This window comes from Microtus pennsylvanicus, chromosome 13, assembly GCF_037038515.1.
Source record: "Microtus pennsylvanicus isolate mMicPen1 chromosome 13, mMicPen1.hap1, whole genome shotgun sequence".
In the NCBI taxonomy this organism is placed as follows: Eukaryota; Metazoa; Chordata; class Mammalia; order Rodentia; family Cricetidae; genus Microtus; species Microtus pennsylvanicus.
The window spans coordinates 61,982,898-62,009,392 of NC_134591.1; the positions used below are offsets into that span (position 1 = coordinate 61,982,898).

Below are 26,495 nucleotides of genomic sequence, written 5' to 3' on the forward strand. Positions count from 1 at the left end.
GCTCTCTTCGCCAGCCCATATACTAAAACCGGAACGATACAGAGAAGATTAGCATGGCCCCTGAGTAAGGATGGCACACAAATTCGTGAAGCGTTCCATATTTAAAAAAAAAAAAAGTCAAAAAGCAAGAAAAAGAAAGGAAAGGAGAAAGGGAGGATGGGAAGGAGGAGAAAAGAAAGAAAAAAGAAAGAATAGGATGAGCGACAAGGAAAAGAGGAGAGAGGGAGGGAGAGAAGACAAAAGGAAAGGAGAGGGAGGAAGAAAAAAGGAAGGGAGGGAGGGAGGGAGGGAGGAAAGAAGGAAGGAAGGAAGGAAGGAAGGAAGGAAGGAAGGAAGGAAGGAAGGAAGGAAGGAAGGAAGGAAGGAAAAGACAGACTCTAACCTGGCAATACACCCGGAAGTGTAGAGACAGCCAGGTGTGTATTCACAGTCCATGTTCAACACATGTGTGGGAATACACATATGGTGTCATTCATGCAGATACAAGTGCAGATGTCCGGCATACACACCTCTGGACCACTTTAGGACCTTTTCTCAACCGTCGGTCACAGAGGGCGGAGTGTGGCCTGGATGCTGAGGATGAAGCAGCAACTATGCTAATAGTCATTGTTGGTAGAGAGAATGCCTAGTGGGCTGTGTTCCCTGCTCTAGAGGGCTCCAGCTTCCCGAGCGGAAAGTGTCTGGGATGAGAAAGAAAAGACTGGTGAAGGTGGAAGAGATAGGCAAGCAGGGGTTCTATCAGAGGTGAAGATAACCAGCCAGGGTCTGCAGACATTTCCCTCGATGACATAGGGAGTCTTCCCTGAATGCAGGTGAGCAAAGGTGTGTTGCACAGGGCCGGGCGATGCTTGTTTTGAGGACGTATGTGGTTATATGCATGGAGAGTGCCCGTGTGAATTTGGGGTGTTAATAAATCATATGCAGCATGTATGCATGTGGGTTTCACATGTGGGTGTGTGGGTGTTGGGATGTGCATGTGTGGAACAGGATATATTGGTGTGGGGGTGAAAGAAAGAAAGTAGATGTTACTAGGCTCAGACTCCGCATTCATTGCAGGAGATGGACCGGATAGGGAGATGGATGGAGGAAGGCGTGGGTTGGTGGCGGATGGGTAGGCGTATAGATAGAGAGCTGGATGGAAGGACAGATATATGATACAGCAAAAATACTCAGTGGTACTCATCGTGGGCTCCAGGTCGTGAGCGTGTAGATACTTTTCTTTCTTCTTTTTGTTGTTTGTTTGTTGTAGCTGTTGGTTTTTTTTGAGACAGAGTCTCACTGTGTAGCCTCTCACAGCCTGGAACTTGCTCTGGAGCCCAAGCTACTAGCCTTGATCTCTTGGTCTTCCTGCCTCCGCCTCCCAAGCGCTAAATATGTACCACTATGCCCAGACAGACTGCAGAATTATTTTAAACTTTCTGGATGCTTGAAAGATTTGTTGTTATTGTTGTTTCGAGACAGGATTTCTCTATAGCTTTGGAGCCTGTCCTGGAACTTACTCTGAGACCAGGCTGACCTCGATCACAGAAATCCACCTGCCTCTGCCTCCCGAGTGCTGGGATTAAAGGCGTGTGCCACCACCGCTCAGTCAAAAGATTTTTTTATAATAAAATTCATATTCAAGGGACTAGTAAGATGGCTCAGCAAATAAAGGCATCTGCTGCCAAGTTCCACTACCGAGGTTTGATTACCCAGGCCCCGCATGCTGTAAGGAGAGCACTGACTTCTGTAACTTGTCCTCTGACCTCCACATGGACCCTGTGGCCTGCTCCCCATCCCAAATAAGCAAACATGCCTTTCTCAGAAATGTACACACAATGTGAGTTAAATGTCTGCTCCAAGAGAACCATGGACAAGGAAAGAATTGAACCCAAAAGAGGCAATTTTAAACTCAACTTCTATTTTCAGATGTTGGAACACAGCTATAAACCCAGTTTTTAAAATAATGTTCTCTATAATAATCTTGTGAGTCTCTCCATTTCACTGTTTGCTGCCTCCCCTCTGTGTGTGCGTGCGTGCGTGCGTGCGTGAGAGAAAGAGAGAGGGAGAGAAAGAGAATGCACTTGAAATGCTAACTTATCAAGCAAAACATTCCATAACTTACTGGAAGACTGGGCTACACTGTCATGTTAAATTAAGTTAAAAATCCAGGCTTGGTGGGGTACAGCTACATTCCCCAGCACTGGGCAGAAGGTGTACAATCACAGGAAGTCAGGCCGATGTGCAGGGACTACCTGTGCCCTTGGCGTAGCCTGTTCCTATGTCCATAAAGTCTTCTAGTCTCTGTGAAGTCAGTACCATTTCTTGGGTAAAGAGGATGTACTGGGGATGAGGAAAGGCAGCCACCAGCCCCAGGGCAGCCATGGAGACCAGGAACTTTGTCATCTACAGCTTGGACACGCTCTGACCAAGCGGCGTCTTCTGGTGAGCAGCAGGAATGTGGGTGTCTGAAACCCCAGTATTTCCTGGAGGAAGTCAGACCAAAAGCAGGTGTGCAGAGCCCCGTGGAGCAGTGGCCTCTGCCTCCTTCCCACACATTCATTATCTCCTGCCCTGTCCATCCTTTTTCTTTGTTCTGTGACGTGGGTCCAAGCTTTCAGCAGGCCCTCACTATGTGCAGAAAACGAGGCCTGGGAGAATGGGGTTGCTGAGGCTGCCCAGCTAGTCAGGAGCAGCATCAGCCCACAGCCTGGGGGCACAGTAGGAGGACCAGGTACCACAGACCTAGGGAGGAGGTACGGAATACCTTCCTGCCCATAGGCCACACACAGGACCTAAGCCAGGAAGAAAGCAGAAGCAGCATATGGCTTGGATTCTTGTTCTAGAATCCCCAGGCATCCCTACCCTACCCCTGCCTGAGCTGGAGTGTCCATTGGTAAAAAGAATAGTTTGTGGGCCAGTAAAATGGCTCGTCAGGTAAGGTGCTTGTCACCAAGTTAACAGCCTGAGCTTGGTCTCTGGAACGCACATTGTGCAAGGAGAGAACTGGCTGCCAAGTTCTCAGAGCTCCACACATGCACATAATATGTTCTAAAAAAAAGAAGGGAAGAACAGCTTGAGACTTGAGATGGAAAGACTCACACCTGTAATCCCAGCTCTTAACATAGAGGTTGAGGCAGAGGGCTGCTGTGAGTTCAAAGCCAGCCTGGGATGCAGGAGGGAGCTGGGACTGCAGCAGGAGATCTTATCAATAGATGGATAAATGAATGTTTGAGCAAGAATGGCTGTTATTACCAGCCCCACCACCACCATAGTGCTGTGAACTCGCGGGCTTCACCACAAATCAGATCCACCACGGTCCCAATCCCCATGACCAATGCATCTGGGCAGCTGCTTCCCAGATTTCTGAGGCCCACTTGTCACTGCAGTTGCTCCAGAACAGCTGGATATCCAGGGTTGCCAGGAGGCTCCTGAGCCTGGGGATAGAAAGCCCCAGCTCCCTGTAATCAAGGCAGCCTCAGAACCCACCCATCTCCTCAGCACAACCCGGCTCAGGGCAAGCCATCATTAGCCCTCTCAACCTGCTCAGCCCCAGGCCGTGACCCAGGCACTCAAGGCCCAGAGAAGGAGGCAGGTAGTTAGCCAAAGTCTTTCATGCCAGGAAGACCCACTCAGAGTTCGTGGGAGGACAGTCTATCTGAAGCCAAGGCCCCCACTCCAAACCCAGGCAGCAGTCAGCCCAAGGGAACATCTCCGAGGAACCTACAATCCCCATACAATGGGCTCTCATTCCACCTCAAAGAGAAAGGGGCTGCTGAGGTGGCTCACTCAGTAGTGTCTACTGTGCAAGGACCAGAGTTTGGACCCTAGAACCCAAGTAAAGACAGATGTGGTCGTGCACATCTGTAATCCCAGTGTGCCTACATGATAAGCAGAAGCAGGAGAGTTCCCGGGAGTTCAAGAGGCAACCCAGCTTATACCGTGATGACGGGGATCTTGTCTCAGAGTGGAAAGCAAGGACAGGCACCCAAGGTGGTCCTCAACCTCCACGCATGCATGCCCTGACTTGGACACTTGTGAACTCACAAACACACACATTCTACATGTACGTTTTAAAAAAAGAAGGATGCCAGGCATGGGGGCGCACACCTTTAATCCCTGCACTGGAGAAACAGAGGCAGATCTCTGTGAGTTCAAGGCCAGCATGGTGTACGTAGTGAATTCCAGACAGCCAGGGCTGCACAGAGAGAGCCTGTCTCCGAAAAAAAAATTAAAAAGAAGAAGGAAAACCGGGGTGGTGAGCCACAAGATAACAAGCATAAAAAAGGATGTAGAGAAAGGGGAACCCCTAACAATCTGAATTAGAGCAGACATTAGGGAAGATAGTGTATAAGTTCCTCAAAACGTTAAAACTAGAACTATCAGATGATTGGAGGGGGTACTCAAAACATGGGGAGATAGAAGGAATGAAGTGTTGTAAAGGGGGGAGAGGAAAAATGGAACAGGAAGAATTAAATGGGGTAGGGGATGGGAGGGTAGCGTAGAAGAGGGAGTATGGGGAGAGCTAGCACTAAAGACCTTTGAAAATCCCGTATGGGAGCCTGCTAGTGTAGATACTTCCGTGTGTGTGTGTGTGTGTGTGTGTGTGTGTGTGTGTGAGATGTGTGTGTGTGTGTGTGTGTGTGTGTGTGTGTGTGTGTGTGTGTGTAATAAGTTTGGAGTTACCCTATAACAGGGGACAAAACCTCAAGTTGATACCTCATACTAGTAAAGAAGAACCCTAGTAACCAGAAATGAGTCACCTCTTTGAGTTGTTGGCCAGTGAGGTCCCATAGACCCCAAACTCTATAGGCTGTTGCCAGTACTCTTGGTTAGCCCCCAGAACTCAATAACAAGATCGTGTTGTTGAAGACACAGCATACTTGAGTCATTACCACGGAGAAATCAAGTAGATACCGAGCCGGAAACTGCACTTCCTGGCTAAGCCTTCCCAGAGCTGGCAAGTTAAGGGCTAGCCATGCTCCTAGAAGAGAAACCCAAATATCAGAGAGCTATCACAACGACTGACCTGACGAGATACGCCCACGGGTGCAAAAAAGTGGCATGAATTTTATAGGAGTAACCAAGCATTTTCTAATTGGATTTAAAGCCTGCTCCGTCGATGGAATCCTTAGCAGGCATTGTTACTGTGGTCAAGAACCTGTGGCAAAGCCAGGCATGGTGGCACACACCTTTAGTACCCAGCACTGGGAGGCAGAACTAGGTGGATCAGGCCAGCCGGGTCCACAGAGTGAGTTCCAGGACAGCCAGGGCTGCACAGAGAAATGCTGTTTCTAAAAATCAACCAAACAAGACAAAACAACAACAAAAACCAGAACTATTATGAAGCTGGACGTAGTAGCTCACACCTTTAATCTCAGCACTTAGGAGACAGAGGCAGGTGGATCTCTGTAGGTTCGAGGCCAGCCTGGTCTATGAAGTGAGTGCTAGGACAGCCAGGGTTACAGAGTGAGACTCTGTCTCAAAAAAAACCCAAAAAACAAAAAACAGACTCAACATGAAAAGGACAACAATGTCTCCCAACTGCTTGCAAAGCAGGTGTGTTGTGTTAAGGCTTTATTTTTTTATTTTTGTTCTTGAGACAGGATCCTCTCTATTGACTTGACTGCCCTGGAACTTGCTATGTAGACCAGGCTGGCCTCGAACTCACAGCAATCCACCCACCTCTGCCTGGAATTGAAGGTGTTTGCCACCACACCAGACTTGTGCTAAGTTTTGATCAGAGATGATGTAAGGTACCTGTGAGGAATGCACAGGCTGTGTGCAACTACCCTCAGATCGGACATTCATGGGGGTCTTAGAACCAATTCCCCATGGATACTGAGGGGCAACTGTATACCTAAAGCAAGTAAAGTCAGTGTGTCCGCTGGGTTGGCTGTGTATGTCTCTAATCCCAGCATTAGGAGTCTGAGAGAGAGATGCTAAATTAGAGGCAAGTCTGGAGTGTATGAGGAGCTCCAGGCCAGTCAGGGCTACATATCGAGACCCAGAGAAGAGGGAGGAGGAGAAGGAGGAGGAGGAGGAGGAGGGGGAGGGAGAGGAGGAAGAGGAGGAGGAGGGGGAGGAGGAGGAGGAGAAGGAGGAGGAGGAGAAGGAGGAGGAGGGGGAGGAGGAGGAGGAGGAGAAGGAGGAGGAGGAGGAGCACTCAGTATGCCGAAGCAGTGAGCAAGCATTCTCAGGTTCACTTCATGGTCTCATGGCGCCTGTGAAAGCTAAAAGTGATAAACTTTGGGCAGAGAGATGGCTGATCCAGGTGCAGGCCACCAAGCCTGAGGATCTGTGTTTGGCCCAGGTCCCACATGGTGAAAGGAGAGAACAGGTTCCTGTAGCTTGTCCTCTGACCTCTACACACAGCTGCTGTGGTATGTCCCCACACCTCCACCGCACACACTGGACACACACACACAAAAAATAGAAACATTTAAACATTGTTGAAGTTATTAACTCATGGAAGCAGAGCAGAGACCAGTGGTTAACAGGCAGAGGCAATTAGGGCACGTGGGTCGACGGGTATTCCTCGTTTCTCATTGTGCAGCGTGGTGATCTTGACCTGGATGTGACCATGCGCACCTATAATCCCTGAACTTGGAAGGTGGGAGAAAGAGATTCAGAAATTCAAGGGTCAGCTACAAAGCTCCTTAGGCCAACCTGGATCCATGATACTCTGTTTCCAAACACCAAAACCAGGGCTTGGGCAATGGCTTGGAAGTTAAGAGCACTCGCTGCTCTTGCAAAGGACCCAGGATTGATTCCCAGAACCCTCAAGGTGGCTCACAACTGCTTGTAACTCCCACTCTAGGGGATCTGACACCTTTGACTTCCTCAGGCACCCCACACACAAGTGTGGCACACACACATAGAGACACATAAGTATACATAAATAGAAATAAAGTAAAAATTTGGCATTGCGCTCACATGGTACACAAACATACACACAGGCAAAAACACTCATACACACAAAGTAAAAAAAAATCTCAAAAGAAATGCACAGAGCAACGGTTTTTAGTCCATCAGAGAGGTTGTGCATTCACCACCACTAGGGAGTTCCAGAACTTTCCATTACTCCAGACAGAAACCCTATAACCCAACCAGTAAGCAGTCTCACACACACACACACACACACACACCATCCACATATACTCTCTGCGTTTTTCTATTCTAGATATTTAATCTAAATGGAATCAAACAACATGTGATCTTTTTGCTTTTTTTCTCTCGCCAATTATTTATTTATCTGTGTGGGAGGCAGGGCACATGTGCCATAGAACTGTTATGGAATAATCTTTTTGTATTCTGTGAAGAGGTGTCTTTGCCAAGGCACCTTCTGATTGGTTTAATAAAGAGCTGAATGGCCAATAGCTAGGCAGGAAGAGGTTAGGCTTAGGTGGGACTTCCGGACAGAGAGAGAGAAAAGGAGATGAATCTAGGCTGAGGTTGGGAAGATGCCAGAGGACAGAGAAAGGAAACAGGAGGTACAAGATGGAAGGGAGGTAAAAAGCCTCGAGGCAAAAATCTAAATTAATATAAACAGGCTCATTTAAGTTATAAGAGTCAGTGGGACAAGCCTAAGCTGTAGGCCAAACTTTCATAATTAATAATAAATCTCTGTGTCTTTTTTTGTGTGCTGGCGGCCCAAATAAAAATCGAACTATATATCGCGTGTATAGAGGTCAGAGGACAACTTGAGCAAACCAGTTTTCTCCTTCTGCATGTGGGTCCTAAGGACACTCATGCAGTCTGACTTGGTGGGAATTGTCTATCCACTGAGCCACCCCACCACCCCATTTTGTAACTGCCTTTTTTTCACTCTAAAGAAAAAAAAATTTGTTCTGCTTGTTTGGTTTTGGAGATAGAATCTCTCTGCATAGCCCTGGGCTCCCAAGTGCTTGGATCACACATCTGACACCACGCCTAGCTTCTCCTTTTCACTTAGGCTGTTTTTTTAAATTAACAGTGTTGACAAAGCTTATCCACATCTGCACCAGCACAACATTCTTTTATTGCCAAACAATACTCTATTGTTTGGAGATGCCCTTTTTCTTATCTGTGGTTTTTGTTTGCTTGTTTGCTTTTGTTTTGTTTTGTTTTGTTTTTTTCCAAGTCAGGGTTTCTCTGTGTAGCCCTGACTGTCCTGGAACTCGCTCTGGAGACCAAGTGGACCCCGAAACTCAGAAATCCTGCCTCTGCCTCCCAAGTGCTAGAATTAAAGGCGTGTGCCATCACCACCCCTACCCGCTCCGTCCTGCGTGTTTTTACCCGTTGATAGGCATGCAGAGTGTGTCCCGTTGGCCTGCTGTAAGAGTTTAAACACAAGTGTTTCTGTGAACACAGTTGTCGGTTCTCTAGGGGATACCTGGGAGGGAAATTGCTGGGTCATCTGGAACCCTCTGCCTGACTTTTGAGGATCTGCCGGACTTTTCCAAAGCTGCGTTCCCGTGCACTTGCAGCAGCTGGGATGTCACAGGGAGAAACTTTCCCACCCTGGGACTTCTCCCCAGAAGCCAGGACACGCACCTGTTTCTTAAGAAAGCTTCCCAAGCCACTTACGATTCTCACCTTTTTAATAATTAAAAATAAAAGACTAAAAGTCTGGGTCTCTCTGTGTAGCTCTAGATGGCCTTGAACTCCCTGAAATCCTCCTGCCTCTGCCTCCTGAGTACTGGGATTAAAAGCCTGCTCGGCCACACTGGTGTCATGCTCACTTTTAAGCTTTGACGGCGTCATGGCCGGCAGAGAACTACGCCGTGGGAAGGACCCACTACTGCTAGGAATGTTTCCCTCGTCCTTTGCAGCAAATCTTGCTCCTGATTTTGCTCTAAGGGATCCCTAGCATCCACATGAAAACCAGGAAGGCATTATGCAGCCTGTAAACCCAGCACTTGGGAAGATCCCCAGAGCAAGCTGGTTAGCTAGACCAGCCACAACCTGTGACGTTCAGTGGGCAACTTTGCCTCAACAGTAAAGTGGGAGGAAGGGAGGAAGCCTGGCATCAACTTCTTTCTCTCTCTCTCTCTCTCTCTCTCTCTCTCTCTCTCTCTCTCTCTCTGTCTCTCTCTCTGTCTCTCTCTCTCTCTCTCTCTCACACACACACACACACACACACACACACACACACACACACACACGGCACGATGGCATGCCTGCAATCCCAGAACTCAGGCTGAGCAGGACTGTAGAGTGAGTTCAAAGTCACACTGAGCTCCTGAGGACGACTGTCTCAAGAAAGTAAAAAACCTCATCACGTGATCAGACCCGGCGAGCATTTGGGGCTGTGCTTCCACTCCAATTAAAGACTCACCTGCCCCTGGACATGGTCATGCAAACCTGCAGTCCCAGCACATGAGGCTGAGCAAGAGAACTGCTTGAAGTTCAACCTGGACTGCATAGCAAGACCCCATCACACACACACACACACACACACAAAGTCATCCCCGACTGGCCCAGGTCTGCAGCTGTTCATAGCCCTTCTCTCTCTCCGTGCTTTTTCTGGGAACTTTCAGTTTCCAAAAATAGGTGTGCAACCTCTCTCCTGGCTCTGGCAGTGTGGCTGTGATCTCTGCTCCAGGGAACTCCCCATCACTTCCACCCCCACCTCTGCGGAGTCCCTGCTAGCAAGGCCAGCATCCCCCTCCACAGAGGAATCTCTGGTCCGGAAGAGCTCTTATTGCCTTAACTCTACTGTCACTCTTGAGAGGCATCGTAATGGTTAAACAAGGGTCACCAAGTTGTCATTCTGTGATGGAACCTGCCAATTAGGGGGCAGGCCACGCTTTGCCCTCTGCCTCCCACACCCACCGCGTGGTGCGCTCTTTGACCTCAGGGATGTCCTGGTCCCCTTCAGACCACAGGGTCTGATGGAAAGAGAATGAGTGAATGAATGAATGAATGCTCAAAGTGCATGGCTGAAAGGAAGTTTGTGGCAGCAGAATGGAAGGATAGGAGGGAGAAAAGAAAGAAAGGATGGACGGGGAGGGGAGGGAGGAGAGAAGGAGCCTATTAGAACACGGATAGCAGGGTAGTCGGAATCTCAGTGTAAACGGAAGTTGGCAGGGCATCGTGAGGTAGAAGGAACAGCACAGGCAAAGCAATCTTTAAAAAAAATATTCCTGACAGAGAACCTTCTGGGCAGAGCCCCAATGATGCACTGGCTTCAGCTAAACCCCAGATGTGATGAGGTAGGAGAGGTAGAACAGTTGTTTCCCTGGTTCAGGGTCGAGAGAAAGGCCCAGATGCTGAGGACAAAGCACTAATTAGTGCCCTGAGAGGCCCGGCAGTAGGTCAGGCTGGGAAGTCAAGGGGGCTGATGGGATAGCTTGGCCCCAGTCAAGCCTCCAGCGCATGGTCGTCTGAATGACCTATCCAAGCTGGGTCAGCAGCTCTGCCCTGACTCCCCATCAGCTGCGAGGGTCTCCCTGGGCCCAGACCATCATCTCATTCGGATCTTGGCCTCCCAACTCCCCATCCCAGAACCTGGGTGGTCCTCAGGGCCTGGGACTGGAAGAACCAGGGAGGGGTTGGCGTGGCTCCTGCAGAGGGTGTCCCAGTGGCCTTTGGGGATGGGGCGGTAATGACCTCTTAGGGTTTATGAACTGAGACGTCAGCGGGGCCCAGCAGGTGCAAAGAGGCCAAGATAGCTGCAAGCCTCTTGAGAGGTTGAGTATAGCTATTATCAGAATCACCTGGCCCAGGAGTGGTTTAGACTTGAGACCCCGGGATGCATAGAGCTGTCTAGTGTTCTCTTGTATCACTTTTGACCTTACTCCCTTGAGACTGAGTCTAGATGTTTGCTAAGCACTGGAATCCAGCCTGGGCTACATAGTGAGCACCAGGTCTGGGTAGCAAAGCTACATACCAAGACTCTGCTTTAAATGAATGAATGAATGAATGAATGAATGGGTACATAGATAGACAGACAGACAGACAGACAGACAGACAGATAAAAATAGTGTCGAGCAGGAACTGATACCCAGTGGCTGTAATTCCAACTACTTAGAAGGCTGACTCAGGAGAATCAAAAGTCAAGGCATTCCTGGGCTACGAAGTAAATTCAAGGTCAGTGTGGGCAACCTAGTGCAACCCTGTGCAAAACCAAAAAGGATGGTGAGCATGGTGGCACACGCGTTCAACCCCAGCATTTGGGGGGGGGGGAACTGAGGCAAGAGGGTCACAAGTTCAAAGCCATCCTCAACTATCAAGTGAGTTTGAGGCCAGCCTGGGATCCAAGGAGACCTTGTGTCAGAAACAAACACACAAACAAAAGGGGGCAGGAGAGAAGGCTCAGCGGTTAAGAACACTGGCTGTTCTTTCAGGGGACGTGGGTTTGAGTCCCAGTACCATGACAGCACCCAATCGTCTATAACTGCAGTTCCGGAAGATCTGCCGCCCTCTTCTGGCCTCTGTGAGAACTGCATGTATGTGGTGCACAGATTAGCATGCAAGCAAAACACCCATAAAATAAAAACAAACCTTTTTCTAAAAGTATAGATTAGTATCAGACTTGCCTAGCTTCTGCAAGATTCTCCACGGCTCCATCCCCAGCACTGTGAAAAAGAAAAAGGAAAACCCAGGGGCTGAAGACGTAGCTCAGGGATAAGAGCATCTGTTGCTCTAACATGAGGACCAGAGTTAAGAGCCTAGCACCATGGCAGGGAGCTCACAAATGCTGTAACTGCAGGGTGCCCGACACCTTCAGGTTTCCAAGAACACCTTCGGAGGTGTGGAGGTGTACACACCCCACACAGACACGCATACATGCACATAATTAAAATACAAATCAAAATAATGTTTTGTTGTTGTTGTTTTACTAAAACCCATTCATGGGGCTGGAGAGATAGCTCAGCGGTTAAGAGCATTGCCTGCTCTTCCAAAGGTCCTGAGTTCAATTCCCAGCAACCACATGGTGGCTCACAACCATCTGTAATGAGGTCTGGTGCCCTCTTCAGGCTTGCACACAGACAGAATATTGTATGCATAATAAGTAAATAAATATTTTTTAAAAAACCATTCATAGCTCATGGGCCATGTGGAAGCCTGCTGCCCACTGTTACTTGGTTCTCAAGTAAACAGAAACATTAGAAACAATCAGAGGCCCAGGAAGTGGCTCATCCAGAGCCAAAACGGCCTTCTGATTGAGCAACGGCTTTTTGTTTCTTTGTTTTTATGGTTTAGATTTTTATTTTATGTGCACAAGTGTTTCCCCACATGTATGTGTGTGCACTACCTATGTGCCCTGGTGCCGGGGAGGCCAGAAGGGGGCACTGGATCCCCTGAAACTGGAGTTCAATCCTGGGAACTGAACCTGAGTCCTTCCCAAAACAGTTGAACACTCACTCTCTCCATCACCACCCCTCACTTGTATATATAGCCTTAGCTAGCCTAGAACTCTCTATGTGGACCAGGCTGGCCTCAAACTCACAGAGATCCGCCTGCCTCTGCCTCCCAGTGCTGGGATTAAAGGTGTGCACCACCACCGCCTGACTCCTCTTAGCTATTTTACTGTCAATCAACAGGCAACTGAAGCCTTGTTCTCCGTTTTTTTGTCTTTGATGCCCACTCCTGCAGCTCACCACACACTGAAGGGCCAATGTAAGCAAGGCCAGACATCCTTGTTTTCTCCTGTTGCAGGACCTTCCAAGCCACCACACTGTTCATCATCTTCCCTGAGCATAGTTGCAGGCCGAAGGTGGCATCAGACGTCTACACTGTATCCTTGGCCACCTGCTCCAAGTGTTGACAACAGCCTCACACCGCATCTTCCATGAGAAATTCCTTCTGCAAACCTTCCATGTCTGTGCCTCTGATCACCACCGTGACTGCCCAAGAAAGTAATTTTAGTCAAGTATGGTGGTCTACTCCTGCCATCCCAGCACTTGGGAAACTGAGGCAGGAGGAATGCCAAGAGTTCAAGACCAACTTCGTCAAGATTCTGTTTCAAAAATCTAAGCATGAGGAGAGGGAGAATCCTTTTCATATTTATCCTCATCGACCTGAGGACATTCTCACAGCAGAGCAGCAATGAGGCAGGATGTGGGTTCAGTGACAGTCAGTGTCCAGGGGTAGGCGGCGGGCCTCACCAGAAACTTGGCCCAGAAGCGTCTTACTGGTAGGGACACTGTCAGCCACCCAGAATATACATAAGTCTGACTGGTGTTAAAAGGCAACTCTACACCTAGTTCTCAGGGTGAACTTCAGCGAGAATCTTAGTCTGGCCCAAGTGAGGATGAACTGTGGGGGAGGTAGGGGGTTGGGGGGGGGGTCCCCTGCAGGACAGACCTACTCCTAACCTGGCTCTTTGGTGCCCCCTAGTGGGCATATTGACGCATAATGCCCCCTGCCTCCAGAAAGGTATCTCCTGGCCCTGGAGAAACTCAGGTGTCTGTGCACCTCATTTCCCGATTTCAAGAGGAAAAAAAGGAGGTCTAGGTGCCAGAGTAACCTGTAGCACGAATTCTAATTGATCTTAATAATAAAAACCTGGAGTCAGATATTGGGGGTGAAAGCTTAAAAATCAAAAATCAGAGAAGCAGAGCAGCCAGCTCCTAGTTTTTTGGGTTTTTTTTTTTGTTTTGTTTGTTTTGGTTTGGTTTGGTTTGGTTCGGTTTGTTTTTTTCGAGACAGGGTTTCTCTGTGGCTTTGGAGCCTGTCCTGGAACTAGCTATTGTAGACCAGGCTGGCCTACAGAGATCCACCTGCCTCTGCCTCCTGAGTGCTGGGATTAAAGGCATGCGCCCCCCCCTGCCTGGCAAGTTCTTACTTCTACTGAATCCTCAGATCAGAGGGACAATCCTATCCTTAGAAATCCTCAGACTGAATCCTGAAATCCTGAATGCCTTATGTTCCTCTCTCCGCCCAGCCATATCACTTCTCGTTCCCACCTCCCTAGTGCTGGGATTAAAGGTGTGAGCCACCATTGCCTGACCTCTGTGGCTAACTAATGTTGCTAGCGCCATACTCTGATCTTCAGGCAAGCTTTATCTGTTAAAGTACAAACAAAATATCACCCCAGTAAACCTTAGGTCTTTCCCTGTCAGTTACTCTCCATCCCCTTTCTGAACCCATTTCCCTAACACTTAGAAGGGCATGAGGGGGATGAGCCCAAGGGGGTGGCTCAATGGCGAAGCTTCTATCTAGCACGCCTGAAGTCTGGGTTGTTCCACAGCACTGTGTAAACCCACCTGTGATCCCAGAACTCAGGAGCAGAGACAGGAAGATCAGAAGCTCACAGTCATACAAAGTTCAAAGTCAACCTGGGCCCTCTGTCTGAGCAAAACAGGAGCAGTCCAGGGGTTAGGACTTATAGTCAATTATTCACTGATACCATTAAAAATAATTGCTGGGCTGTGGTGGCACACACCTTTAATCCCAGCACTCGGGAGGCAGAAGCAGGCAGATCTCTGTGAGCTTGAGATCAGCCTGGTCTATAGAGCAATTTCCAGAACTGACTCCATAGCTACTGAGAAACCCTGCCTCGAATAATAATAATAATAATAATAATAAAGAAAGCCCCGTATGGTGGCATACACCTATAGTTCCAGCACTCAGGAGACAGAGACAGGCAGATCTCTGAGTTTGAAGCCAGCCTGGTCTACGGATGGAGTTCCAGGACAGCCAGGCTACACAGAGAAATTCTGTCTCAAAACAAAACAAAACCATAAGGCCAAGTATCGTAAGGCACAGCTTTAATCCCAGATCTTGGGAGGCAGAAGCGGGTGGGTCTCTGTGAGTTTCAGACCAGCTACAGAGTTAGTTCCAGGACAGCCAGGGCTGCACAGTAAAACCTTGTCTCAAAAAAAAAAAAAAGAAAGAAAGAAAGAAAGAAAGACCCTGCAAGACATAAAGCTTAATTTGCTTTTGCTTATGTAGGCGTGGGTAAGTGTGTAATTGTGGGGGTGCTGTGGAAGCAGGGGGTATAGGGGTGCACAGCTGGAGAAGATGGTGACTGGGGGAGGGGGTACATAGCCGAGGGGGTACATAGCCTGAGGTAAGGCAGGTCTGTCTAGATCTAATAAGGAAAAACAAACTTATATTCTGATCTGCAGGAACAAATCTGTGGGGCCTTATTGGCCTGCTTAGATCAGGTGCTCCTGGATCAGTCCTGGAGACAGGGAGGACAGCCATTGGGAAGTCCACTCCACCAGGTGGGTCTCAGGGCCACACCTCCTGGGAAGGGATGAGGGTGATCAAAATTGAGGCACATTAAAAAGGCACTGTTTGCTTTGTTTCTGCCCCTGAGAAAGTCCCTCAGACCAGGTAACATGCCACCATGTGAAATGTCTGTGACTAACCACGGACTCCTCAGTGGAATGCTGTTGATGTAAGAATACCAACTCCAGCCCCTTAGTGGTGGCACAAGCCTGTAATCCTAGCATTTGGCAGGCAGTTCAGGATAGCCTCAGCTACAAAGATAGTTAATAGCCTTTCTGCGCTTCATGAGAATCTGTCAGGAAGAAACAAACAAACAAACAAACAAAACCTGGTGATGGTAGGCTAGCAAGACAGCTCAGTGGAAGGGGCAGAGCTGGAGTCAGGCACGGCTCTGTGGTTAGGGGGACTTGCTACTCCTGCAGAGGACCCTTGTTTGGTCTGAAGCCCACATGGACGCTCACAGACATCTACAACTCCAGTTCCAGGGGATGTATCACCCTCTTCTGACTCCTGGGGTATCGGGCATGAAGAGGCTGAATAATCCTACAGGCAGGCAAAATGCCCAGACACATAAAAGAAATCTTAAAGGACAAACAACAAAAAGTCAACAAACAGGTAGCCTGGGTCCAATCCTCCAAGCCCACATCCAGGTGAAAGAGAGAGCTAACGTCACCAAGTTGTCCTCTGACCTACCCACATACCTCTCTCTCACACATACAAACTAAGTAAATACATGCAATTTTAAAATTAAAACCCAAAATGTGGTGGCACACACCTTCTTAATACCAAAATTCAGGAGGTGGAGGCGGGAGATGTGCCATCAAGGTCCTCTGACACTACCTGTCCAGTGTGAGGTCAGTGTGGGCTGAGTGAGACGTGCTCTCCAAACAAGCAACAAAACGTCAACGGGAAGACCCAGTTGGGAACTTGAGGCAGGAGGAGCCTAAGTTTGAGGCCAGATTGGGCTGCACAGTAAGTTCCAGGCTTGTTTGTGGTCCATAAAGAGACATTGTCTTAAAATATGAGGAGCCATGGTGAGAACAGGTACGGCAAGGGGCAAAGTCGCAGGATGTGGGCGCAGCCTGTCTTTATCACGTTTCACTATGGCCTTGGTAGGGACTAGATCAGTCAGGCTTAGGGATGTATTCCAAAGTTTTATGAGAGAGTCAAGTGGAGGGATGGTAAGATGGCCCTGGGGGTTAAGGTGCTTGTTGCCAAGCCTGAGAACCTGAGTTAGATCCTAGGGACCCACACCATGGAAGGAGGGGACAAACCCCCACAGGTTGTCCTCTGACCTCCTCTTGAACACACACACACACACACACACACACACACACATATTCTGGGGAGCCGGGATTAAAAGTCCATGCCACCATCACATTGGCCAATAAGTGCAATATTTACATTAAAGCAAAATGAGAGAGAGAAAGTCATGAGGATGTTAAGTCCATGGGAAGTAGAAAGTAGAAAAAGACAAGATCTCCTGAGTAAATTGGGAGCTTGGGGACCTTGGGGGAGGGCTGAAGGGGGAGGGGAGAGGCAGGGAGGGGAGCAGAGAAAATGTAGAGCTCAATAAAGATCAATAAAAAATGGATAAAAATAAATAAATAAACTCCAACTCTGCTTCAAAAAAAAAAAAAGACACGTACCTCCGTTGACGAAGTTATACGTCATCATCTATGCCCCGGCAATAATCAAGCACGCGTGGGCGGCCCGTTTATGGCGGTTCTCCAGTTGTTCCTATCCTGGGCAGTCCTAGATGCTTGTGTTATTGACATACCCTAGGTTCCAGTCTTCCTTTATGCTGTCTAGCCAGCGTGTTGTGGGGGGGCCTTCCTCTTTGCCTTGTCCCGTGCACTCCTCCAAGCAGTGTTATCTTCGGGTATCTGTCGTCACTCATTCTCATAACATGGCCAGAGTATCTCAAATGCCATTGCCATATGTTGTAGCTTACTCTCTTCTATAGATAGGGATGTTTTGATGTTTCTTTTCTTTCTTTTTTTTTGTTTTTTTTTAAGATTTATTTATTTATTATGTATACAGTATTCTTGGTATTCAGTGTGCAGGCCAGAAGAGGGGACCAGATCTAATTATGGATGGTTGTGAACCACCATGTGGTTGCTGGGAATTGAACTCAGGACCTCTGGAAGTGCAGGCAATGCTCTTAACCACTGAGCCATCTCTCCAGCCCCCCTTTTTTTTTTTTTTTTTTGGTTTTTTGAGACAGGGTTTCTCTGTAGCTTTGGAGCCTATCCTGGAACTCGCTTCTGTAGACCAAGGTAGCCTCGACCTCACAGAGATCCACCTTCCTCTGCCTCCTGAGTGCTGGGATTAAAGGCGTGCGCCACCACCGCCCGGCCCCCTGTTTCTGTTAATAAATGACCTTGCCCATCTTTAATCTTCAACGCAAGAGTGGGAACTGGAGAAAGAACGAACTATGGTGTCATGAGAACATGTGGGTTTGGACAAAGGAACGAGAGAGGGGAATGACTGCTTGACCTCTGCTATGCAAATGATCTGTACATATCAACACGAAATTCAAGCAGGCCGAGCCATCAAGATGCTGGGTGTGGGAATCCCCTGACGAACACACATGCAGCCGGTTTGACTACATTCTGGTCAGCAGGAAACTCTTAGCTAGCATCCAAAACAGCTGATCGTTTCCTAGTGCTGACTTAGGGTCAGATCACCAACTTGTTCTGGGCCAACAGTCAACTGAAACTTAGGAGAGGCATGCCAGGCAAGACTGGAAGGATCGATCGTAAACAGCTGATGAATCCAGCTGTATGGAGAGAATATCAGAGATTGTATAAGATGAGGGAAATCATTAAACAACCCTTTACAAATACAGAAAGCAAATGGGGAAAAAATCAAAAGAGCTATGCAGGAGACTTCAAAGGAGATGCTTGGTTATGCAAAAAGGGCAACACCGTGGCTTACTGCAGAGATGATCAACCTGGCGGAAGAAAGAAGGAAGCTAAAGAGCAAACGAAGAGGCAATCCGCAGGCACCAAAACACCACAACTATCCGTGCAGGGAGGTCAGGAGGAGAGCGAAGAAGGATGGAGCTGTATATACAAGGCATATGCAAAGAAGTGTTTTATTATAAAGAGGCTAGACTCCATAATAAAACACATCTTGTCTAGGAAGCTATCAGAGGGATAACTGCCAGATAAGCTCCTCAGCTGATAATAAATACCTGTTAAAAGGGCTAAAGGTCATGGCGGACTCTGACCCACACGGTGCCTGGCATCTATCCACCGTTATAACCTTCTACCAGACACGGTCAGCCTGCAGAGTCTCTAATAAAGAGCGCTGCTGCTCACCAAGCCTTCACTATAGGTTAACAGTTGTGTCAGGGAAAGCCCCCAAAGAGGGCTAGTGGGGAGGCTTCCTGAGGCCCCCACGGGAGCTGAATCTGTTTTCTGAGGGGTCTTGAAAAAGGTCACAGGTGATAAGGCACACTGCTGTCCTCAGCAAGCTCCCCATATGGGCTTGAACATGGGGAGACTTGATCCCTCAAAGTCACTTCTAGAAATTCTCTTTTGTGTGTGTCCACATGCAAGCCACAGGTTGACGTCAGCTTGTTTCCTTTTTTATTACTCTCGATTTGATTTTTAATTTGATTTGATTTGATGTGTATGTGTGCCATGTACCCCTAAGAGGCCAGAAGAGGGTATTGGATTCCCTGGAACTGGAGGTACAGACGGTTGTGAGCCACCATGTAAATGTTGGGAATTGAGCCTGTGTCCTCTGGAAGTGGAGTCAGTGTGCTTAACCACTGAACCATCTCTCCAGCTGCAGGCTCTTTTCCTGAATTGCTTTTCTATGTCTGGAACTCACCATTTTAGCTAAAATGGCTGGCCAGCAAGACCCTGGAATTTACCAATCTCAGCCCTGGGATAACAGCTATGCTGGATTTTACATATGTGTTGGGGACCTAAACTCATGTTTGTGCAGAAAACACATGACCCACCAAGTCATCTCCCCCATAGACACCCTCCATGTCGAGGTGAAATAACTCTGTTTTGAAAGAAATAAAACAGAAGTATTTTTCTGAGCCAAATATGAGTAACTATGGCCCAGGAACACCAGTTCACTGTACCCTGAACAAGTTCCACCACTGAAGGAAGGGGTTATAATAACGAATGTTCTCTTTTAGTTGTAAAAACAAAGTTACACAGCAACATAGTTACCAATTATCTGGCTGAGAGCGGCAGATAACGGGGAGCAGGCTGCAGTGCATAGGGGAAATCTCTTCTTGGGGCTCCGATGTTATTTTCTTAGCTTCTTAGCCTTAGGGCTGGTGCAGGCGGGAGGTCTGCAGAGAAATTTATCTATTATTCATCAGATGTCAGGTCAGACGCAAGTTAACAAGGGCTCTTGAAGGAGTCAAGATGGCCAGGGGTGGTAATTTTATCCTTAAGATAGCCTGTGATAATTTTATTGGAAGGGAATCAAGATTGCCTGCTGTCGTTTTATTTTAAGGGATTAAGACGGCTCCTGGTAACTCCTGGTAATCCTGTCCTAAAGGAATCAAGACAGTTCATGGTAATTTTGGCTCTGAACCTACAACATTTCCCGTCTCCACTATCACCATCCTCACTCAGCCCGACCGACTGAGGTCAAGAAAGCAGTCTGTAGGGACTTTAACATGGTCCCTCACTGTTACAATCAGGGAAAAGATCGCAGCGGTTCTCAACCTGTGGGTCGCAACCCTTGGCAGGGTGTATCACAGAGGTTGCCTAAGACCATTGAAAAACACAAATATTTACGTTAGAGTTCAGTTCATAATAGGAGCAAAATTACAGTTATGAAGTGACAATGAAAAGAGCTTTGTGTTTGGGGGTCACCATAACTCGAGGAACTGTATTAAAGGGTCCCGGTGTTGGGAAGGCTGAGAGTCACTGGTAAAACAAAGGAGAAAAAGGAAAGTACCAGCAGGGTTCGGCTCAGAAGGACTGGGCTGCAATGCCTTCCCTTTCCAGAAGGGGGCGCGTCGCCCATGAACACCCGGAGATGCTCTGCTGGGAAGGCTGCTCTGCTCTTTTGTTTGTTTGTTTGGTTGGTTTGATTTTTTGAGACAAGGTCTCACTAAGGAACCTCAGCTGGCTTGGGAACTTGCTATATAGACCAGGTTGGACTCGAACTCAGAGATCTGCCAGCCTCTGCCTCCTGAGTGCTGGGATTAAAGGCAAGCAGCTCCACACCCACTCCTGCCCTGTGATTTTCATATCCTCTGGCAAGAGGGCAAGGACAAGCAAATGACAGATTCCAGCTGGAAGGACCGAGATCCAGAGGGCCAGTAGTGACCGGGGGCCTGGGGTTTCCTGAAGCTCTGAGTCCGACCCCCTCTTCAACCTTGACTCACAACTGCTGAGAGACCCACTTCTGCCTTACCCTACGAACAGGATAAGGGAAGGGACTCAAGGCTGGGCTGCCTCAAGCTATGGAGCTCAAAGGAATCACTTTTTACATTTTTGTATTTATTAGTGTGGGGGAGGGGGAATGGCGGTGACCAAAGGACAGCTTCCAAAAATTCTTTGTACCACATTTTGTCTTTCCACCCTGTGGGTGTGTCCCAAGGTCTGAACTCGCACCATCAGTCTTGACAGCAAGTATCTTCACCTACTGAGTCATCTCATAGCCGTAGCCATGGGAATCACTCTTTTTTAAATTTTAAATTTATTTATTTTATTTTATATGTATGGGTATTTTGCCTGCATGTGGATCCATGTACCATATACATTCTTGGTGCCCAAGGAGATAAGAAGCGGGTGTTGGATCCTCTGAACTAGAGTTACAGACAGTTGTGAGATACTGTGTGGGTGCTGGGAATCAAACCCAGGTCCTCTGGAAGAACACCCAGTGCTCTTAACCACTGAGCCATCTCTCCACTCCAGGGAACCATCTGTTCTCTCTCTCTCTCTCTCTCCCTCTCTCTCTCTCTCTCTCTCTCTCTCTCTCTCTCTCTCTCTCACACACACACACACACACACACACACACACACACACACGAGCATGAACGCCAAACCAACCTTCCTTTCTCCTCCTGGGACCCCTCCTATGTCCTCTTACCGTCATCTTCAGCCTCAAACCATGGGATTTTGGGGAAGGGGCTCAAAGGCACATCTCATGGACCTGGTGATCCAAGCTTCTGCCTGCCTTGTGTGGCTGCCTCAATTCTCCCTGGGACCTCAGATAACAGTGTCCTAGAAACTGAAATAGCAGGGGCAGTGCACACCTTTGATCCCAGTACTCAGGAGGCAGAGGCAGGCAGACTTCTGTGAGTTCGAGGCCAGCCTGGGCTACAGAGTGAGTTCTACGATAATGAGGACTACACAATGAAGCCCAGAACATCCTGGGCCCCTCACGGTGTCCCAGGCTCTCTCTGAGCCCTCAAGTGAGGCAACTGAGGCACAGAGAAGGTGAGCAACTTGTCTTCCTGCCGGTAGTGCTAAATTAAGACTGCAGTTCGGGAAAGTCTTTAGAGAAAAACAGTGAAGGCGTGTCAGGCTGCCAGTCCCCTGACCACCTTGTTCTAGAGGAAAAGCTCTATCTAGTCTGTGGCCAAGAGACGTGTGCGCGTGCGTGTGCGTGTGCGTGTGTGTGTGTGTGTGTGTGTGTGTGTGTGTGTGTGTGTGTCTCTCTCTACCGGTCCTGCCCCTTTAACCAGCGGTGACTTCTCTCCAGACTGTCCCCCTCTGACTGGCATGCGTGGGTGTGGCTTCAGTGAAGCATTTGGACCATGCCGACTGCACAGCCACGGCAGCTCCTAACCATCTCCCATCCAGTCCCACGAGACAGTCAGAATGTTCTTGCTGTGAGATAGCCGGATCCAAGAACCCCCCACCCAAACCCTCAACAGCTCGTGACAGCAAGGTGGCTTCCATCTTTCCCCAGAGTCTCTTTCTGGTCTCACCTCTCACCGGTTTTCTCCTCTGCCCTCATCCCCAGGTCAGTTGTCAGAACAAGTTCATTTTCTGCAAAATCTGTTTCTCTGCCTCCCTAGTTCCTCGCCTACCCTTAATAGGCATCTATGTGTCCTTCAAGGCTAGCCTGTCGGTTGCTCCCGTATGAAGCGGTACTGACCCTCCTGGCAGAGTGAGTGGCTTCCTCTTCCGGTCTTCCCTGGCACACCTGCAGCCCTCTGTGTTAGTGACAGCCTCAGATGTGACCATTCCTTACATCTCTTACAGGGCCAAGTCTGGGTCATCTGCCAAGCACCAAGCCGACAGGCAGTCGGGTTCGACGAGAAGGGGCAGAGAGATGTTGCATGTGCGTTTGCATGTGCGTGTGTGCATGGTCTGATCTGGCTGGCAGTGCAGGCCAAGGAGACAGGGAAAGCGTTTAGAAAAAGCTCCAGCCCAGGCCTGGTGCCCAGATAAACAGATACTGTGTAGGAGGGTAGAGACTAGGGTGGAGTATGGGCCAGACAGGCTGGACCGTTAGGCCTCTGGGTCTGTCAGTCAAGGCAGATGGGCCCTGCCTGCTGCAGGCAGTCCTGGCATCCAGACCTTGGTGACCCCAATGACCAGAGAATATTTTGGGCTGGGCCTGAGCATCACCTGCTCTCTTGGCTGCGCTTGTAGGGCAAAGGGGAGCCTGCCAGGCTGTCCACTGGTGAAGACTAAAGACGGGGACACTGGAAAAAGCTGTCCTTTCTGTGCTCCGGTCCGTATTGCCCTCTTCCCTAGTTGGATGTGATCTTCCTGAGTCATCAGCAGCCAAAGCTTGAAGAATTTAAGAGATCATCAGGTTCACTCTTCCAAGGAGCTGGGCGCACTGAAGGAAAGAGACGGGCCCAAGGTCACAGTGCAAGACAGGAGGGAGAAGTGCCACACAGTGGCCGAGCTACACAAGCTCAAGAGCCCATCTGATGAGTCTAAATCCTGGCTGTTTTGTGAGCACACAAGAGAGGCCCAACATGGCTGCCACACTGTGGTTAGACATGCTTGTTATAGGAGATGAGGGTGTCTCTACAGGGGCTCCAGGCGCTCCAGGCGTGTCGTCCCCAGCTGGCCCAGACCTGCCCGGGAACAAGTTCCTTCCTCTGGATACCCAATGTCCTTGCTGACTGTAGAGCCCCAGCAAGCTGACTGCACAGGCCTCCAGCCAACCAAGGAGTCCAGGGTAGCCCAATGGACGCCAGCTTTGGCCTTGTATCTGTTTCCTGGAACATATGTGACCCTGGATTGCTGAGTCCCCTGTCACTCAGGGACACACAATGATCACTTGTCCTTGTGAGCCAGGCTCAATAGCCTCCTGGAACTTCCTTGATTCTTCCAGAACCCCAGGCAGCCTGTATCGGAACAGAATGCACTCTGAGATGTGGACACTGAGATACGGTGCCAGGAGAGGAGCCAGAACAGCAGGGATGGAGGCCACAGGGCCACAGGCAGGGGAGGTGTTACATATTTTTTGTTTCTTTGTTTTTGAGGCAGGGTCTCATTATGTAGCTCTGGCTGGCCTAGAACTCAATATGTAGACCAGGCTGGCTTTGAACTCACAGAGATCCACCTGCCTCTGTCTCCTGAGCAGTGGGATCAAAGATATGCCCCACCACACCCAAGCCAAGAGGTGTTGTTTTACAAAGCATTTGCTACTTTTCTCCATATGTGAAAAACCTAGACTTTGTTGACCACTTCATACATGTATACAATGTATCTTAGTCAGAGTCAAGCCAAATCCCCATCCCAGAAGCCCCACGCTCCCCACTTCCACCCTCACCTTTTTTTAAAATACTTATTTATTATGTATACAATATTCTGTCTGTGTGTACGCCTGTTCACCTCTTTTTCTAACCCACTGAGCCCACTTAGCAGTGCTGCTTGCCGGCCAATGGGGGCAGGGCCATCCATCCCAGCATGAGCAACCCACCAGCTATCAAACCCCAAAGAAAAATGACTCCCCATTCCCCCAGCATCCACCAACTGCTACTGCTACTGGCTCCTCAGCTCAGGGCGGAGCCTCACATGTCCCTCCCCCACCCAGGCCGCAATGGTGTCCGTCCTGATTCTGCGCTGTGGGTTTGCGAGTGCAGTGGCCACACCACGTCCAGAAGACAGCGCTTCATGGCTCCTCCTCACCCTCTGGTGTTTCCATTTTTTCTGAGCCTTCTTCTGCCCTGTTCCGGAAGCCTTGAGGGAGAAGGGGCTGATACAGATGTCCACTTAGGGCGGAGTCCCGTATTGACGTACTCACGCACTCCACGGTCATGTATTCTTTACCTGCTGATCAGTTATGAGTCTCTGCACTGACTGCTGCCCACCACAGCGCCTATGTGTCTCTGAGGGAGGCTGAAAGACTATTCTAGTCTGGGTGCAGATTTGCCTTTCTGCTTACTTTACCTACAACAGTGTCAGGGGTTTTGATTTTTGCCAAAGAAATCTATTCACTTCAGAGTTTAGTGAAAGAAAGAGGAATCAACAAGAGTCCCAAGCCTGAGACCTAGTTTCACCACTTTCTGGGGACAGCCAGTCCCTAAAGAAAGAAGCCTTTGATATCCAGACTGGCCAAGCAGCCCCAAGGGGCAATTCTCACCTGGGAAAACTTGGGGCCTGGGGATGAGGTGAGAAAGGAGGACAGGAGATAAGATCAGCTGGCAGGAGGAAAGCTGAGAGGGGGTGTGGGAGGTTCCAACAGAGAGGACAATGAAGAAGGCCAGCGGGACAGTCAGATGGCTCAGTGGATAAAGGTGTTTGCTGCCCAGCAAGTCTGATGTCACAAACCAGGTAACCCGGATGAAATGAGAGACTGACCCCACAAAGCTGTCCTCTGAACTTCACATGTATGCTGGTATGCACACATGTACATCATGAATGTGCACATATTCAAGCTCACACACAATAATAATAATAAACATAAAATAACTTGGTGTCTCTGTGTGTATGTGGATACATATACCACATGTGTAGAGGTCAAAGGACAACTTGTGGAAGTTAGTCTTGTCCCAGACTTGATAGCTAGCACCTCTAGGACTGAGTCATCTGGCTGGTCCCAAAAGAAAAAGAAAAAAAGAAGGGGAGGAGCCAAGAGCACAGTGGTTTGCTTTGCCCCGTCAGTTCATCAGTTATGCGAACACTTGGCCAGGAAGGGCCCAGATACGGCAGGGAGGAACGCAGACCCGCCCAGCTGGAGAATGGCCTCCAGCGAACAGCGAAGACAGATCCACAGATCCATCAAAGTGGGGTAAACGCTGCGATGTGGCAGCTAAGCTGAGAAATGAGTCTGAACTAAATGACAGTAGGGGCTGGGCAGGAAGAGCAAGGAGGCTGACCGCAGAGTAAAGCATGCCACCCCTGGCACAGCACAGATAGGGTGGGATGGGCTGGGCTGTTGAGAGCCTGGGGAGGTGAGCAGGGGCCCTAGCAAGGGGACCCGTGCTATGCAGCTAACAAGAGAGTCTTAAAGATGGCGTTTGTTCCACACTCCCCAATGTCTTCTGAGTAATCAGAGGGCCACCTGGGGAGCTTGATGGCTCTTACAGATGAATAAACCCAGACCCAGGGAGGTCATGAGGTCACCCAGCTGCCACATAGGTAACAGATGTGAGAAGGCAACAGTCTCCCTCTAGGGCCCCTAAAGGGAGAGTAGTTTGTGAGCTGAAGTTCCCTGAAAGGACACGCCCTGCTGAAGAGACTGCGGACTAACTGTCCCACACTGGTGGACCTGGCGACTGTGGAAGAGTTGGAATGTTTCCCGCTCAGAGCCCAAATGATCTTGGTCTCGTTTTAGTCCCTAACATCTTTGTAAGTATCAGGGGGGAAAAGTCCTTTGGAATGTCTTCCCTCAGCTGAGCACCAACCTCCACCAAAGGCTGTTGTGAGACACCCTCTGAGACCTCCAGTGAGGGAGGGCTCTCCCATCTGCTGTTAGCAAACACCTTGGGTTTGATAAATACATCGTGGTGACTTTCTTTTGTTCTGTTCACACAGGGCTGAGGAGGGGGCTAAGTGAGTAACTGTGCTTGCAGGGAAAGTCTGCCTGCCTGCTGGGGATCTGTGATCTCAGCACTCCACAGTGAGAAAGAGGCAGAGACAAGGAATCAGCCTCAAGTCGTCAGGCTGGCTCGCCTGGTGCGCACAGCATGGCAGGATGTGTGCAAGAGAAACTCTGCCTCGACAGAGGACCAGGAGAGTCGACGTCCCCAAAGCTGTCCTTTGACAGACATACATCATACACAAATAAGTAAATATAAATTTAAAAAAATAAAGCCAGGCAGTGGTGGCACATGCCTTTAATCCCAGCAGCACCCAGGAGGCAGAGGCAGGAGGATCTCTGTGAGTTCGAGGCCAGCCTGGTCTACAGTGAGTTCCAGGACAGTTTGGAGGACTGTTACACAGGGAAAC

General features: G+C 49.1%; 1 non-coding gene across 1 annotated transcript; it reads left to right on the forward strand.

Moving 5' to 3' along the window:
* LOC142834556 (U6 spliceosomal RNA) lies at positions 1-105 on the forward strand. The gene has a single exon (XR_012907639.1). It is a non-coding gene; the product is annotated as a U6 spliceosomal RNA (small nuclear RNA).
* The last annotated feature ends 26,390 nt before the right edge of the window (positions 106-26,495 follow it).